This window comes from Conger conger, chromosome 10 (assembly GCF_963514075.1).
Source record: "Conger conger chromosome 10, fConCon1.1, whole genome shotgun sequence".
Taxonomy (NCBI): Eukaryota; Metazoa; Chordata; class Actinopteri; order Anguilliformes; family Congridae; genus Conger; species Conger conger.
This window is the reverse complement of record NC_083769.1, coordinates 53,575,679-53,592,664: the sequence shown is the minus strand read 5'-3', so window position 1 is coordinate 53,592,664 and position 16,986 is coordinate 53,575,679.

Sequence of the window (16,986 nt, the reverse complement as noted above, 5' to 3'; positions counted from 1 at the left end):
CGAAATCGCGGACTAGCGAACACCCGCGAAATCGCGGACTCGCGAACACTCGCGAAATCGCGGACTCGCAAACACCCGCGAAATCGCGGACTCGGGAACACCCGCGAAATCGCGGACTCGCGAACACTCGCGAAATCGCGGGCTCGCGAACACTCGCGAAATCGGGAACTCGCGAAATCGCGGACTCGCGAACACCCGCGAAATCGCGGACTCGGGAACACCCGCGAAATCGCGGACTCGCGAACACTCGCGAAATCGCGGGCTCGCGAACACTCGCGAAATCGGGAACTCGCGAAATCGCGGACTCGCGAACACCCGCGAAATCGCGGACTCGCGAACACTCCCGAAATCGCGGACTCGCGAACACCCGCGAAATCGCGGACTCGCGAACACTCCCGAAATCGCGGACTCGCGAACACCCGCGAAATCGCGGACTCGCGAACACTCGCGAAATCGCGGACTCGCGAAATCGCGGACTCGCGAACACTCCCGAAATCGCGGACTCGCGAACACCCGCGAAATAGCGGACTCGCGAACACCCGCGAAATCGCGGACTCGCGAACACTCGCGAAATCGCGGACTCGCAAAATCGCGGACTCGCGAACACTCGCAAAATCGCGGACTCGCGAACACTCGCGAAATCGCGGACTGGCGAAAAATCCCGAAATCGCGAACACCCGCGAAATCGCGGACTCGCGAACACTCGCGAAATCGCGGACTTGCGAACACTCCCGAAATCGCGGACTCGCGAACACTCGCGAAATCGCGGACTGGCGAACAATCCCGAAATCGCGAAATCGCGAACACCCGCGAAATCGCGGACTCGCGAACACTCGCGAAATCGCAGACTCGCGGACACCCGCGAAATCGCGGACTCGCGAAATCGCGGACTCGCAAACACTCCCGAAATCGCGGACTCGGAACACTCCCGAAATCGCGGACTCGCGAACACCCGCGAAATCGCTGACTCGCGAAATCGCGGACTCGCGAACACCCGCGAAATCGCGGATTCGCGAAATCGCGGACTCGCGAACACTCGCGAAATCGCGGACTCGCGAACACTCCCGAAATCGCGGACTCGCGAACACCCGCGAAATCGCGGACTCGCGAAATCGCGGACTCGCGAACACCCGCGAAATCGCGGACTCGCGAAATCGCGGACTCGCGAACACTCGCGAAATCGCGGACTCGCGAACACTCGCGAAATCGCGGACTCGCGAACACTCCCGAAATCGCGGACTCGCGAACACTCGCGAAATCGCGGACTCGCGAACACTCGCGAAATCGCGGACTCGCGAACACTCCTGAAATCGCGGACTCGCGAACACCCGCGAAATCGCGGACTCGCGAACACCCGCGAAATCGCGGACTCGCGAAATCGCTGACTCGCGAACACTCGCGAAATCGCGGACTCGCGAACACTCCCGAAATCGCGGACTAGCGAACACCCGCGAAATCGCGGACTCGCGAACACTCGCGAAATCGCGGACTCGCAAACACCCGCGAAATCGCGGACTCGGGAACACCCGCGAAATTGCGGACTCGCGAACACTCGCGAAATTGCGGACTGGCGAACAATCCCGAAATCGCGAAATCGCGAACACGAGCGAAATCGCGGACTCGCGAACACCCGCGAAATCGCGAACACCCGCGAAATCGCGGACTCGCGAACACCCGCGAAATCGCGGACTCGCGAAATCGCGGACTGGCGAACAATCCCGAAATCGCGGACTCGCGAACACTCCCGAAATCGGGAACTCGCGAACACCCGCGAAATCGCGGACTCGCGAACACTCCCGAAATCGCGGACTCGCGAACACCCGCGAAATCGCGGACTCGCGAACACTCGCGAAATCGCGGACTCGCGAAATCGCGGACTCGCGAACACTCCCGAAATCGCGGACTCGCGAACACCCGCGAAATAGCGGACTCGCGAACACTCGCGAAATCGCGGACTCGCGAACACCCGCGAAATCGCGGATTCGCGAAATCGCGGACTCGCGAACACTCGCGAAATCGCGGACTCGCGAACACTCGCGAAATCGCGGACTCGCGAACACTCCCGAAATCGCGGACTCGCGAACACTCGCGAAATCGCGGACTCGCGAACACTCGCGAAATCGCGGACTCGCGAACACTCCCGAAATCGCGGACTCGCGAACACCCGCGAAATCGCGGACTCGCGAACACCCGCGAAATCGCGGACTCGCGAAATCGCTGACTCGCGAACACTCGCGAAATCGCGGACTCGCGAACACTCCCGAAATCGCGGACTAGCGAACACCCGCGAAATCGCGGACTCGCGAACACTCGCGAAATCGCGGACTCGCAAACACCCGCGAAATCGCGGACTCGGGAACACCCGCGAAATCGCGGACTCGCGAACACTCGCGAAATCGCGGGCTCGCGAACACTCGCGAAATCGGGAACTCGCGAAATCGCGGACTCGCGAACACTCGCAAAATCGCGGACTCGCGAACACCCGCGAAATCGCGGACTCGGGAACACCCGCGAAATCGCGGACTCGCGAACACTCGCGAAATCGCGGGCTCGCGAACACTCGCGAAATCGGGAACTCGCGAAATCGCGGACTCGCGAACACTCCCGAAATGGCGGACTCGCGAACACTCGCGATATCGCGGACTCGCGAACACTCCCGAAATCGCGGACTCGCGAACACTCCCGAAATCGCGGACTCGCGAACACTCGCGAAATCGCGGACTGGCGAACAATCCCGAAATCGCGGACTCGCAAAAACTCGCGAAATCGCGGACTGGCGAAATCGCGGACTCGCGAAAACTCGCAAAATCGCGGACTCGCGAACACTCGCGAAATCGCGGACTGGCGAACACTCGCGAAATCGCGGACTCGCGAACACCCGCGAAATCGCGGACTGGCGAAATCGCGGACTCGCGAACACTCGCGAAATCGCGGACTCGCGAACACTCGCGAAATCGCGAAATCGCGGACTCGCGAACACTCCCGAAATGGCGGACTCGCGAACACTCGCGATATGGCGGACTCGCGAACACTCCCGAAATCGCGATATCGCGAACACCCGCGAAATCGCGGACTGGCGAACACTCGCGAAATCGCGGACTCGCGAACACTCCCGAAATCACAGACTCGCGAACACCCGCGAAATCGCGGACTCGAAAACACCCGCGAAATCGCGGACTCGCGAAAACTCGCGAAATCGCGGACTCGCGAACACTCGCGAAATCGCGGACTGGCGAAAAATCCCGAAGTCGCGAAATCGCGAACACCCGCGAAATCGCGGACTCGCGAACACTCGCGAAATCGCGGACTGGCGAACACTCGCAAAATCGCGGACTCGCGAACACCCGCGAAATCGCGGACTCGCGAACACCCGCGAAATCGCGGACTCGCGAACACCCGCGAAATCGCGGACTCGCGAAATCGCGGACTCGCGAACACTCGCGAAATCGCGGACTCGCGAACACTCCCGAAATCGCGGACTCGCGAACACTCGCGAAATCGCGGACTCGCGAACACTCGCGAAATCGCGGACTCGCGAACACTCCCGAAATCGCGGACTCGCGAACACCCGCGAAATCGCGGACTCGCGAACACCCGCGAAATCGCGGACTCGCGAAATCGCTGACTCGCGAACACTCGCGAAATCGCGGACTCGCGAACACTCCCGAAATGGCGGACTCGCGAACACTCGCGATATCGCGGACTCGCGAACACTCCCGAAATCGCGGACTCGCGAACACTCCCGAAATCGCGGACTCGCGAACACTCGCGAAATCGCGGACTGGCGAACAATCCCGAAATCGCGGACTCGCAAACACTCGCGAAATCGCGGACTCGCGAAATCGCGGACTCGCGAAAACTCGCAAAATCGCGGACTCGCGAACACTCGCGAAATCGCGGACTGGCGAACACTCGCGAAATCGCGGACTCGCGAACACCCGCGAAATCGCGGACTGGCGAAATCGCGGACTCGCGAACACTCGCGAAATCGCGGACTCGCGAACACTCGCGAAATCGCGAAATCGCGGACTCGCGAACACTCCCGAAATGGCGGACTCGCGAACACTCGCGATATGGCGGACTCGCGAACACTCCCGAAATCGCGATATCGCGAACACCCGCGAAATCGCGGACTGTCGAACACTCGCGAAATCGCGGACTCGCGAACACTCCCGAAATCACAGACTCGCGAACACCCGCGAAATCGCGGACTCGAAAACACCCGCGAAATCGCGGACTCGCGAAAACTCGCGAAATCGCGGACTCGCGAACACTCGCGAAATCGCGGACTGGCGAAAAATCCCGAAATCGCGAAATCGCGAACACCCGCGAAATCGCGGACTCGCGAACACTCGCGAAATCGCGGACTGGCGAACACTCGCAAAATCGCGGACTCGCGAACACCCGCGAAATCGCGGACTCGCGAACACCCGCGAAATCGCGGACTCGCGAACACCCGCGAAATCGCGGACTCGCGAAATCGCGGACTCGCGAACACTCGCGAAATCGCGGACTCGCGAACACTCCCGAAATCGCGGACTCGCGAACACTCGCGAAATCGCGGACTCGCGAACACTCGCGAAATCGCGGACTCGCGAACACTCCCGAAATCGCGGACTCGCGAACACCCGCGAAATCGCGGACTCGCGAACACCCGCGAAATCGCGGACTCGCGAAATCGCTGACTCGCGAACACTCGCGAAATCGCGGACTCGCGAACACTCCCGAAATCGCGGACTAGCGAACACCCGCGAAATCGCGGACTCGCGAACACTCGCGAAATCGCGGACTCGCAAACACCCGCGAAATCGCGGACTCGGGAACACCCGCGAAATCGCGGACTCGCGAACACTCGCGAAATCGCGGGCTCGCGAACACTCGCGAAATCGGGAACTCGCGAAATCGCGGACTCGCGAACACTCGCAAAATCGCGGACTCGCGAACACCCGCGAAATCGCGGACTCGGGAACACCCGCGAAATCGCGGACTCGCGAACACTCGCGAAATCGCGGGCTCGCGAACACTCGCGAAATCGGGAACTCGCGAAATCGCGGACTCGCGAACACTCCCGAAATCGCGGACTCGCGAACACTCGCGATATCGCGGACTCGCGAACACTCCCGAAATCGCGGACTCGCGAACACTCCCGAAATCGCGGACTCGCGAACACTCGCGAAATCGCGGACTGGCGAACAATCCCGAAATCGCGGACTCGCAAACACTCGCGAAATCGCGGACGGGCGAAATCGCGGACTCGCGAAAACTCGCAAAATCGCGGACTCGCGAACACTCGCGAAATCGCGGACAGGCGAACACTCGCGAAATCGCGGACTCGCGAACACCCGCGAAATCGCGGAATGGCGAAATCGCGGACTCGCGAACACTCGCGAAATCGCGGACTCGCGAACACTCGCGAAATCGCGAAATCGCGGACTCGCGAACACTCCCGAAATGGCGGACTCGCGAACACTCGCGATATGGCGGACTCGCGAACACTCCCGAAATCGCGATATCGCGAACACCCGCGAAATCGCGGACTCGCGAACACTCGCGAAATCGCGGACTCGCGAACACTCCCGAAATCACAGACTCGCGAACACCCGCGAAATCGCGGACTCGAAAACACCCGCGAAATCGCGGACTCGCGAACACTCGCGAAATCGCGGACTCGCGAAACTCGCGAAATCGCGGACTGGCGAAAAATCCCGAAATCGCGAAATCGCGAACACCCGCGAAATCGCGGACTCGCGAACACTCGCGAAATCGCGGACTGGCGAACACTCGCAAAATCGCCGACTCGCGAACACTCGCGAAATCGCGGACTGGCGAACAATCCCGAAATCGCGGACTGGCAAACACTCGCGAAATCGCGGACTGGCGAAATCGCGGACTCGCGAAAACTCGCAAAATCGCGGACTCGCGAACACTCGCGAAATCGCGGACTGGCGAACACTCGCGAAATCGCGGACTCGCGAACGGCCGCGAAATCGCGGACTGGCGAAATCGCGGACTCGCGAACACTCGCGAAATCGCGGACTCGCGAACACTCGCGAAATCGCGGACTCGCGAACACTCCCGAAATGGCGGACTCGCGAACACTCGCGATATGGCGGACTCGCGAACACTCCCGAAATCGCGATATCGCGAACACCCGCGAAATCGCGGACTCGCGAACACTCGCGAAATCGCGGACTCGCGAACACTCCCGAAATCACAGACTCGCGAACACCCGCGAAATCGCGCACTCGAAAACACCCGCGAAATCGCGGACTCGCGAACACTCGCGAAATCGCGGACTGGCGAACAATCCCGAAATCGCGGACTCGCAAACACTCGCGAAATCGCGGACTGGCGAAATCGCGGACTCGCGAAAACTCGCAAAATCGCGGACTCGCGAACACTCGCGAAATCGCGGACTGGCGAACACTCGCGAAATCGCGGACTCGCGAACACCCGCGAAATCGCGGACTGGCGAAATCGCGGACTCGCGAACACTCGCGAAATCGCGGACTCGCGAACACTCGCGAAATCGCGGACTGGCGAACACTCCCGAAATGGCGGACTCGCGAACACTCGCGATATGGCCGACTCGCGAACACTCCCGAAATCGCGAACACCCGCGAAATCGCGGACTCGCGAACACTCGCGAAATCGCGGACTCGCGAACACTCCCGAAATCACAGACTCGCGAACACCCGCGAAATCGCGGACTCGCGAACACCCGCGAAATCGCGGACTCGCGAACACTCGCGAAATCGCGGACTCGCAAAATCGCGGACTCGCGAACACTCGCGAAATCGCGGACTGGCGAAAAATCGCGAACACCCGCGAAATCGCGGACTCGCGAACACTCGCGAAATCGCGGACTGGCGAACTCTCGCAAAATCGCGGACTCGCGAACACTCGCGAAATCGCGGACTGGCGAACAATCCCGAAATCGCGCACTCGCGAAATCGCGGACTCGCGAACACTCGCAAAATCGCGGACTCGCGAACACCCGCGAAATCGCGGACTCGCGAACACCCGCGAAATCGCGGACTCACGAAATCGCGGACTCGCGAACACTGGCAAAATCGCGGACTCGCGAACACTCGCGAAATCGCGGACTGGCGAACAATCCCGAAATCGCGGACTCGCAAACACTCGCGAAATCGCGGACTCGCGAACACTCGCAAAATCGCGGACTCGCGAACACTCGCGAAATCGCGGACTGGCGAACAATCCCGAAATCGCGGACTGGCGAAATCGCGGACTCGCGAACACTCGCAAAATCGCGGACTCGCGAACACTCGCGAAATCGCGGACTCGCGAACACTCGCAAAATCGCGGATTCGCGAACACTCGCGAAATCGCGGACTGGCGAACAATCCCGAAATCGCGGACTCGCAAACACTCGCGAAATCGCGGACTGGCGAAATCGCGGACTCGCGAACACTCGCGAAATCGCGGACTCGCGAACACTCGCGAAATCGCGGACTCGCGAACACTCCCGAAATCGCGGACTCGCGAACACTCGCGAAATCGCGGACTCGCGAACACTCGCGAAATCGCGGACTCGCGAACACTCCCGAAATCGCGGACTCGCGAACACCCGCGAAATCGCGGACTCGCGAACACCCGCGAAATCGCGGACTCGCGAAATCGCTGACTCGCGAACACTCGCGAAATCGCGGACTCGCGAACACTCCCGAAATCGCGGACTAGCGAACACCCGCGAAATCGCGGACTCGCGAACACTCGCGAAATCGCGGACTCGCAAACACCCGCGAAATCGCGGACTCGGGAACACCCGCGAAATTGCGGACTCGCGAACACTCGCGAAATTGCGGACTGGCGAACAATCCCGAAATCGCGAAATCGCGAACACGAGCGAAATCGCGGACTCGCGAACACCCGCGAAATTTCGAACACCCGCGAAATCGCGGACTCGCGAACACCCGCGAAATCGCGGACTCGCGAAATCGCGGACTGGCGAACAATCCCGAAATCGCGGACTCGCGAACACTCCCGAAATCGGGAACTCGCGAACACCCGCGAAATCGCGGACTCGCGAACACTCCCGAAATCGCGGACTCGCGAACACCCGCGAAATCGCGGACTCGCGAACACTCGCGAAATCGCGGACTCGCGAAATCGCGGACTCGCGAACACTCCCGAAATCGCGGACTCGCGAACACCCGCGAAATAGCGGACTCGCGAACACTCGCGAAATCGCGGACTCGCGAACACCCGCGAAATCGCGGATTCGCGAAATCGCGGACTCGCGAAAACTCGCGAAATCGCGGACTCGCGAACACTCGCGAAATCGCGGACTCGCGAACACTCCCGAAATCGCGGACTCGCGAACACTCGCGAAATCGCGGACTCGCGAACACTCGCGAAATCGCGGACTCGCGAACACTCCCGAAATCGCGGACTCGCGAACACCCGCGAAATCGCGGACTCGCGAACACCCGCGAAATCGCGGACTCGCGAAATCGCTGACTCGCGAACACTCGCGAAATCGCGGACTCGCGAACACTCCCGAAATCGCGGACTAGCGAACACCCGCGAAATCGCGGACTCGCGAACACTCGCGAAATCGCGGACTCGCAAACACCCGCGAAATCGCGGACTCGGGAACACCCGCGAAATCGCGGACTCGCGAACACTCGCGAAATCGCGGGCTCGCGAACACTCGCGAAATCGGGAACTCGCGAAATCGCGGACTCGCGAACACTCGCAAAATCGCGGACTCGCGAACACCCGCGAAATCGCGGACTCGGGAACACCCGCGAAATCGCGGACTCGCGAACACTCGCGAAATCGCGGGCTCGCGAACACTCGCGAAATCGGGAACTCGCGAAATCGCGGACTCGCGAACACTCCCGAAATGGCGGACTCGCGAACACTCGCGATATCGCGGACTCGCGAACACTCCCGAAATCGCGGACTCGCGAACACTCCCGAAATCGCGGACTCGCGAACACTCGCGAAATCGCGGACTGGCGAACAATCCCGAAATCGCGGACTCGCAAACACTCGCGAAATCGCGGACTGGCGAAATCGCGGACTCGCGAAAACTCGCAAAATCGCGGACTCGCGAACACTCGCGAAATCGCGGACTGGCGAACACTCGCGATATGGCGGACTCGCGAACACTCCCGAAATCGCGGACTGGCGAAATCGCGGACTCGCGAACACTCGCGAAATCGCGGACTCGCGAACACTCGCGAAATCGCGAAATCGCGGACTCGCGAACACTCCCGAAATGGCGGACTCGCGAACACTCGCGATATGGCGGACTCGCGAACACTCCCGAAATCGCGATATCGCGAACACCCGCGAAATCGCGGACTGGCGAACACTCGCGAAATCGCGGACTCGCGAACACTCCCGAAATCACAGACTCGCGAACACCCGCGAAATCGCGGACTCGAAAACACCCGCGAAATCGCGGACTCGCGAAAACTCGCGAAATCGCGGACTCGCGAACACTCGCGAAATCGCGGACTGGCGAAAAATCCCGAAATCGCGAAATCGCGAACACCCGCGAAATCGCGGACTCGCGAACACTCGCGAAATCGCGGACTGGCGAACACTCGCAAAATCGCGGACTCGCGAACACCCGCGAAATCGCGGACTCGCGAACACCCGCGAAATCGCGGACTCGCGAACACCCGCGAAATCGCGGACTCGCGAAATCGCGGACTCGCGAACACTCGCGAAATCGCGGACTCGCAAACACTCCCGAAATCGCGGACTCGCGAACACTCGCGAAATCGCGGACTCGCGAACACTCGCGAAATCGCGGACTCGCGAACACTCCCGAAATCGCGGACTCGCGAACACCCGCGAAATCGCGGACTCGCGAACACCCGCGAAATCGCGGACTCGCGAAATCGCTGACTCGCGAACACTCGCGAAATCGCGGACTCGCGAACACTCCCGAAATGGCGGACTCGCGAACACTCGCGATATCGCGGACTCGCGAACACTCCCGAAATCGCGGACTCGCGAACACTCCCGAAATCGCGGACTCGCGAACACTCGCGAAATCGCGGACTGGCGAACAATCCCGAAATCGCGGACTCGCAAACACTCGCGAAATCGCGGACTGGCGAAATCGCGGACTCGCGAAAACTCGCAAAATCGCGGACTCGCGAACACTCGCGAAATCGCGGACTGGCGAACACTCGCGAAATCGCGGACTCGCGAACACCCGCGAAATCGCGGACTGGCGAAATCGCGGACTCGCGAACACTCGCGAAATCGCGGACTCGCGAACACTCGCAAAATCGCGAAATCGCGGACTCGCGAACACTCCCGAAATGGCGGACTCGCGAACACTCGCGATATGGCGGACTCGCGAACACTCCCGAAATCGCGATATCGCGAACACCCGCGAAATCGCGGACTGTCGAACACTCGCGAAATCGCGGACTCGCGAACACTCCCGAAATCACAGACTCGCGAACACCCGCGAAATCGCGGACTCGAAAACACCCGCGAAATCGCGGACTCGCGAAAACTCGCGAAATCGCGGACTCGCGAAAACTCGCGAAATCGCGGACTGGCGAAAAATCCCGAAATCGCGAAATCGCGAACACCCGCGAAATCGCGGACTCGCGAACACTCGCGAAATCGCGGACTGGCGAACACTCGCAAAATCGCGGACTCGCGAACACCCGCGAAATCGCGGACTCGCGAACACCCGCGAAATCGCGGACTCGCGAACACCCGCGAAATCGCGGACTCGCGAAATCGCGGACTCGCGAACACTCGCGAAATCGCGGACTCGCGAACACTCCCGAAATCGCGGACTCGCGAACACTCGCGAAATCGCGGACTCGCGAACACTCGCGAAATCGCGGACTCGCGAACACTCCCGAAATCGCGGACTCGCGAACACCCGCGAAATCGCGGACTCGCGAACACCCGCGAAATCGCGGACTCGCGAAATCGCTGACTCGCGAACACTCGCGAAATCGCGGACTCGCGAACACTCCCGAAATCGCGGACTAGCGAACACCCGCGAAATCGCGGACTCGCGAACACTCGCGAAATCGCGGACTCGCAAACACCCGCGAAATCGCGGACTCGGGAACACCCGCGAAATCGCGGACTCGCGAACACTCGCGAAATCGCGGGCTCGCGAACACTCGCGAAATCGGGAACTCGCGAAATCGCGGACTCGCGAACACTCGCAAAATCGCGGACTCGCGAACACCCGCGAAATCGCGGACTCGGGAACACCCGCGAAATCGCGGACTCGCGAACACTCGCGAAATCGCGGGCTCGCGAACACTCGCGAAATCGGGAACTCGCGAAATCGCGGACTCGCGAACACTCCCGAAATCGCGGACTCGCGAACACTCGCGATATCGCGGACTCGCGAACACTCCCGAAATCGCGGACTCGCGAACACTCCCGAAATCGCGGACTCGCGAACACTCGCGAAATCGCGGACTGGCGAACAATCCCGAAATCGCGGACTCGCAAACACTCGCGAAATCGCGGACTGGCGAAATCGCGGACTCGCGAAAACTCGCAAAATCGCGGACTCGCGAACACTCGCGAAATCGCGGACAGGCGAACACTCGCGAAATCGCGGACTCGCGAACACCCGCGAAATCGCGGAATGGCGAAATCGCGGACTCGCGAACACTCGCGAAATCGCGGACTCGCGAACACTCGCGAAATCGCGAAATCGCGGACTCGCGAACACTCCCGAAATGGCGGACTCGCGAACACTCGCGATATGGCGGACTCGCGAACACTCCCGAAATCGCGATATCGCGAACACCCGCGAAATCGCGGACTCGCGAACACTCGCGAAATCGCGGACTCGCGAACACTCCCGAAATCACAGACTCGCGAACACCCGCGAAATCGCGGACTCGAAAACACCCGCGAAATCGCGGACTCGCGAACACTCGCGAAATCGCGGACTCGCGAACACTCGCGAAATCGCGGACTGGCGAAAAATCCCGAAATCGCGAAATCGCGAACACCCGCGAAATCGCGGACTCGCGAACACTCGCGAAATCGCGGACTGGCGAACACTCGCAAAATCGCCGACTCGCGAACACTCGCGAAATCGCGGACTGGCGAACAATCCCGAAATCGCGGACTCGCAAACACTCGCGAAATCGCGGACTGGCGAAATCGCGGACTCGCGAAAACTCGCAAAATCGCGGACTCGCGAACACTCGCGAAATCGCGGACTGGCGAACACTCGCGAAATCGCGGACTCGCGAACGGCCGCGAAATCGCGGACTGGCGAAATCGCGGACTCGCGAACACTCGCGAAATCGCGGACTCGCGAACACTCGCGAAATCGCGGACTCGCGAACACTCCCGAAATGGCGGACTCGCGAACACTCGCGATATGGCGGACTCGCGAACACTCCCGAAATCGCGATATCGCGAACACCCGCGAAATCGCGGACTCGCGAACACTCGCGAAATCGCGGACTCGCGAACACTCCCGAAATCACAGACTCGCGAACACCCGCGAAATCGCGGACTCGAAAACACCCGCGAAATCGCGGACTCGCGAACACTCGCGAAATCGCGGACTGGCGAACAATCCCGAAATCGCGGACTCGCAAACACTCGCGAAATCGCGGACTGGCGAAATCGCGGACTCGCGAAAACTCGCAAAATCGCGGACTCGCGAACACTCGCGAAATCGCGGACTGGCGAACACTCGCGAAATCGCGGACTCGCGAACACCCGCGAAATCGCGGACTGGCGAAATCGCGGACTCGCGAACACTCGCGAAATCGCGGACTCGCGAACACTCGCGAAATCGCGGACTGGCGAACACTCCCGAAATGGCGGACTCGCGAACACTCGCGATATGGCCGACTCGCGAACACTCCCGAAATCGCGAACACCCGCGAAATCGCGGACTCGCGAACACTCGCGAAATCGCGGACTCGCGAACACTCCCGAAATCACAGACTCGCGAACACCCGCGAAATCGCGGACTCGCGAACACCCGCGAAATCGCGGACTCGCGAACACTCGCGAAATCGCGGACTCGCAAAATCGCGGACTCGCGAACACTCGCGAAATCGCAGACTGGCGAAAAATCGCGAACACCCGCGAAATCGCGGACTCGCGAACACTCGCGAAATCGCGGACTGGCGAACTCTCGCAAAATCGCGGACTCGCGAACACTCGCGAAATCGCGGACTGGCGAACAATCCCGAAATCGCGCACTCGCGAAATCGCGGACTCGCGAACACTCGCAAAATCGCGGACTCGCGAACACCCGCGAAATCGCGGACTCGCGAACACCCGCGAAATCGCGGACTCACGAAATCGCGGACTCGCGAACACTGGCAAAATCGCGGACTCGCGAACACTCGCGAAATCGCGGACTGGCGAACAATCCCGAAATCGCGGACTCGCAAACACTCGCGAAATCGCGGACTCGCGAACACTCGCAAAATCGCGGACTCGCGAACACTCGCGAAATCGCGGACTGGCGAACAATCCCGAAATCGCGGACTGGCGAAATCGCGGACTCGCGAACACTCGCAAAATCGCGGACTCGCGAACACTCGCGAAATCGCGGACTCGCGAACACTCGCAAAATCGCGGATTCGCGAACACTCGCGAAATCGCGGACTGGCGAACAATCCCGAAATCGCGGACTCGCAAACACTCGCGAAATCGCGGACTGGCGAAATCGCGGACTCGCGAACACTCGCAAAATCGCGGACTCGCGAACACTCACGAAATCGTGGACTCGCGAACACTCGCGAAATTGCGGACTCGCGAACACTCCCGAAATTGCGGACTGGCGAACAATCCCGAAATCGCGAAATCGCGAACACTCGCGAAATTGCGGACTGGCGAACAATCCCGAAATCGCGAAATCGCGAACACGAGCGAAATCGCGGACTCGCGAACACCCGCGAAATCGCGAACACCCGCGAAATCGCGGACTCGCGAACACCCGCGAAATCGCGGACTCGCGAAATCGCGGACTCGCGAACACTCGCAAAATCGCGGACTCGCGAACACTCGCGAAATCGCGGACTGGCGAACAATCCCGAAATCGCGCACTCGCGAAATCGCGGACTCGCGAACACTCGCAAAATCGCGGACTCGCGAACACCCGCGAAATCGCGGACTCGCGAACACCCGCGAAATCGCGGACTCACGAAATCGCGGACTCGCGAACACTCGCGAAATCGCGGACTGGCGAACAATCCCGAAATCGCGGACTCGCAAACACTCGCGAAATCGCGGACTCGCGAACACTCGCAAAATCGCGGACTCGCGAACACTCGCGAAATCGCGGACTGGCGAACAATCCCGAAATCGCGGACTGGCGAAATCGCGGACTCGCGAACACTCGCAAAATCGCGGACTCGCGAACACTCGCGAAATCGCGGACTCGCAAACACTCGCAAAATCGCGGACTGGCGAACAATCCCGAAATCGCGGACTCGCAAACACTCGCGAAATCGCGGACTGGCGAAATCGCGGACTCGCGAACACTCGCAAAATCGCGGACTCGCGAACACTCACGAAATCGTGGACTCGCGAACACTCGCGAAATTGCGGACTCGCGAACACTCGCGAAATTGCGGACTGGCGAACAATCCCGAAATCGCGAAATCGCGAACACCCGCGAAATCGCGGACTCGCGAACACCCGCGAAATCGCGGACTCGCGAAATCGCGGACTCGCGAACACTCGCGAAATCGTGGACTCGCGAACACTCGCGAAATTGCGGACTCGCGAACACTCGCGAAATTGCGGACTGGCGAACAATCCCGAAATCGCGAACACGAGCGAAATCGCGGACTCGCGAACACCCGCGAAATCGCGAAAACCCGCGAAATCGCGGACTCGCGAACACTCGCGAAATCGCGAAATCGCGAACACCCGCGAAATCGCGGACTCGCGAAATCGCGGACTCGCAAACACTCCCGAAATCGCGGACTCGGAACACTCCCGAAATCGCGGACTCGCGAACACCCGCGAAATCGCTGACTCGCGAAATCGCGGACTCGCGAACACCCGCGAAATCGCGGATTCGCGAAATCGCGGACTCGCGAACACTCGCGAAATCGCGGACTCGCGAACACTCCCGAAATCGCGGACTCGCGAACACCCGCGAAATCGCGGACTCGCGAACACTCGCGAAATCGCGGACTGGCGAACAATCCCGAAATCGCGCACTCGCGAAATCGCGGACTCGCGAACACTCGCAAAATCGCGGACTCGCGAACACCCGCGAAATCGCGGACTCGCGAACACCCGCGAAATCGCGGACTCACGAAATCGCGGACTCGCGAACACTGGCAAAATCGCGGACTCGCGAACACTCGCGAAATCGCGGACTGGCGAACAATCCCGAAATCGCGGACTCGCAAACACTCGCGAAATCGCGGACTCGCGAACACTCGCAAAATCGCGGACTCGCGAACACTCGCGAAATCGCGGACTGGCGAACAATCCCGAAATCGCGGACTGGCGAAATCGCGGACTCGCGAACACTCGCAAAATCGCGGACTCGCGAACACTCGCGAAATCGCGGACTCGCGAACACTCGCAAAATCGCGGATTCGCGAACACTCGCGAAATCGCGGACTGGCGAACAATCCCGAAATCGCGGACTCGCAAACACTCGCGAAATCGCGGATTGGCGAAATCGCGGACTCGCGAACACTCGCAAAATCGCGGACTCGCGAACACTCACGAAATCGTGGACTCGCGAACACTCGCGAAATTGCGGACTCGCGAACACTCGCGAAATTGCGGACTGGCGAACAATCCCGAAATCGCGAAATCGCGAACACCCGCGAAATCGCGGACTCGCGAACACCCGCGAAATCGCGGACTCGCGAAATCGCGGACTCGCGAACACTCGCGAAATCGTGGACTCGCGAACACTCGCGAAATTGCGGACTCGCGAACACTCGCGAAATTGCGGACTGGCGAACAATCCCGAAATCGCGAAATCGCGAACACGAGCGAAATCGCGGACTCGCGAACACCCGCGAAATCGCGAACACCCGCGAAATCGCGGACTCGCGAACACCCGCGAAATCGCGGACTCGCGAAATCGCGGACTGGCGAACAATCCCGAAATCGCGGACTCGCGAACACTCCCGAAATCGCGGACTCGCGAACACCCGCGAAATCGCGGACTCGCGAACACTCCCGAAATCGCGGACTCGCGAACACTCCCGAAATCGCGGACTCGCGAACACCCGCGAAATCGCGGACTCGCGAACACTCGCGAAATCGCGGACTCGCGAAATCGCGGACTCGCGAACACTCCCGAAATCGCGGACTCGCGAACACCCGCGAAATAGCGGACTCGCGAAAACCCGCGAAATCGCGGACTCGCGAACACTCGCGAAATCGCGGACTCGCAAAATCGCGGACTCGCGAACACTCGCAAAATCGCGGACTCGCGAACACCCGCGAAATCGCGGACTCGGGAACACCCGCGAAATCGCGGACTCGCGAACACTCGCGAAATCGCGGGCTCGCGAACACTCGCGAAATCGGGAACTCGCGAAATCGCGGACTCGCGAACACTCCCGAAATGGCGGACTCGCGAACACTCGCGATATCGCGGACTCGCGAACACTCCCGAAATCGCGGACTCGCGAACACTCCCGAAATCGCGGACTCGCGAACACTCGCGAAATCGCGGACTGGCGAACAATCCCGAAATCGCGGACTCGCAAACACTCGCGAAATCGCGGACTGGCGAAATCGCGGACTCGCGAAAACTCGCAAAATCGCGGACTCGCGAACACTCGCGAAATCGCGGACTGGCGAACACTCGCGAAATCGCGGACTCGCGAACACCCGCGAAATCGCGGACTGGCGAAATCGCGGACTCGCGAACACTCGCGAAATCGCGGACTCGCGAACACTCGCGAAATCGCGAAATCGCGGACTCGCGAACACTCCCGAAATGGCGGACTCGCGAACACTCGCGATATGGCGGACTCGCGAACACTC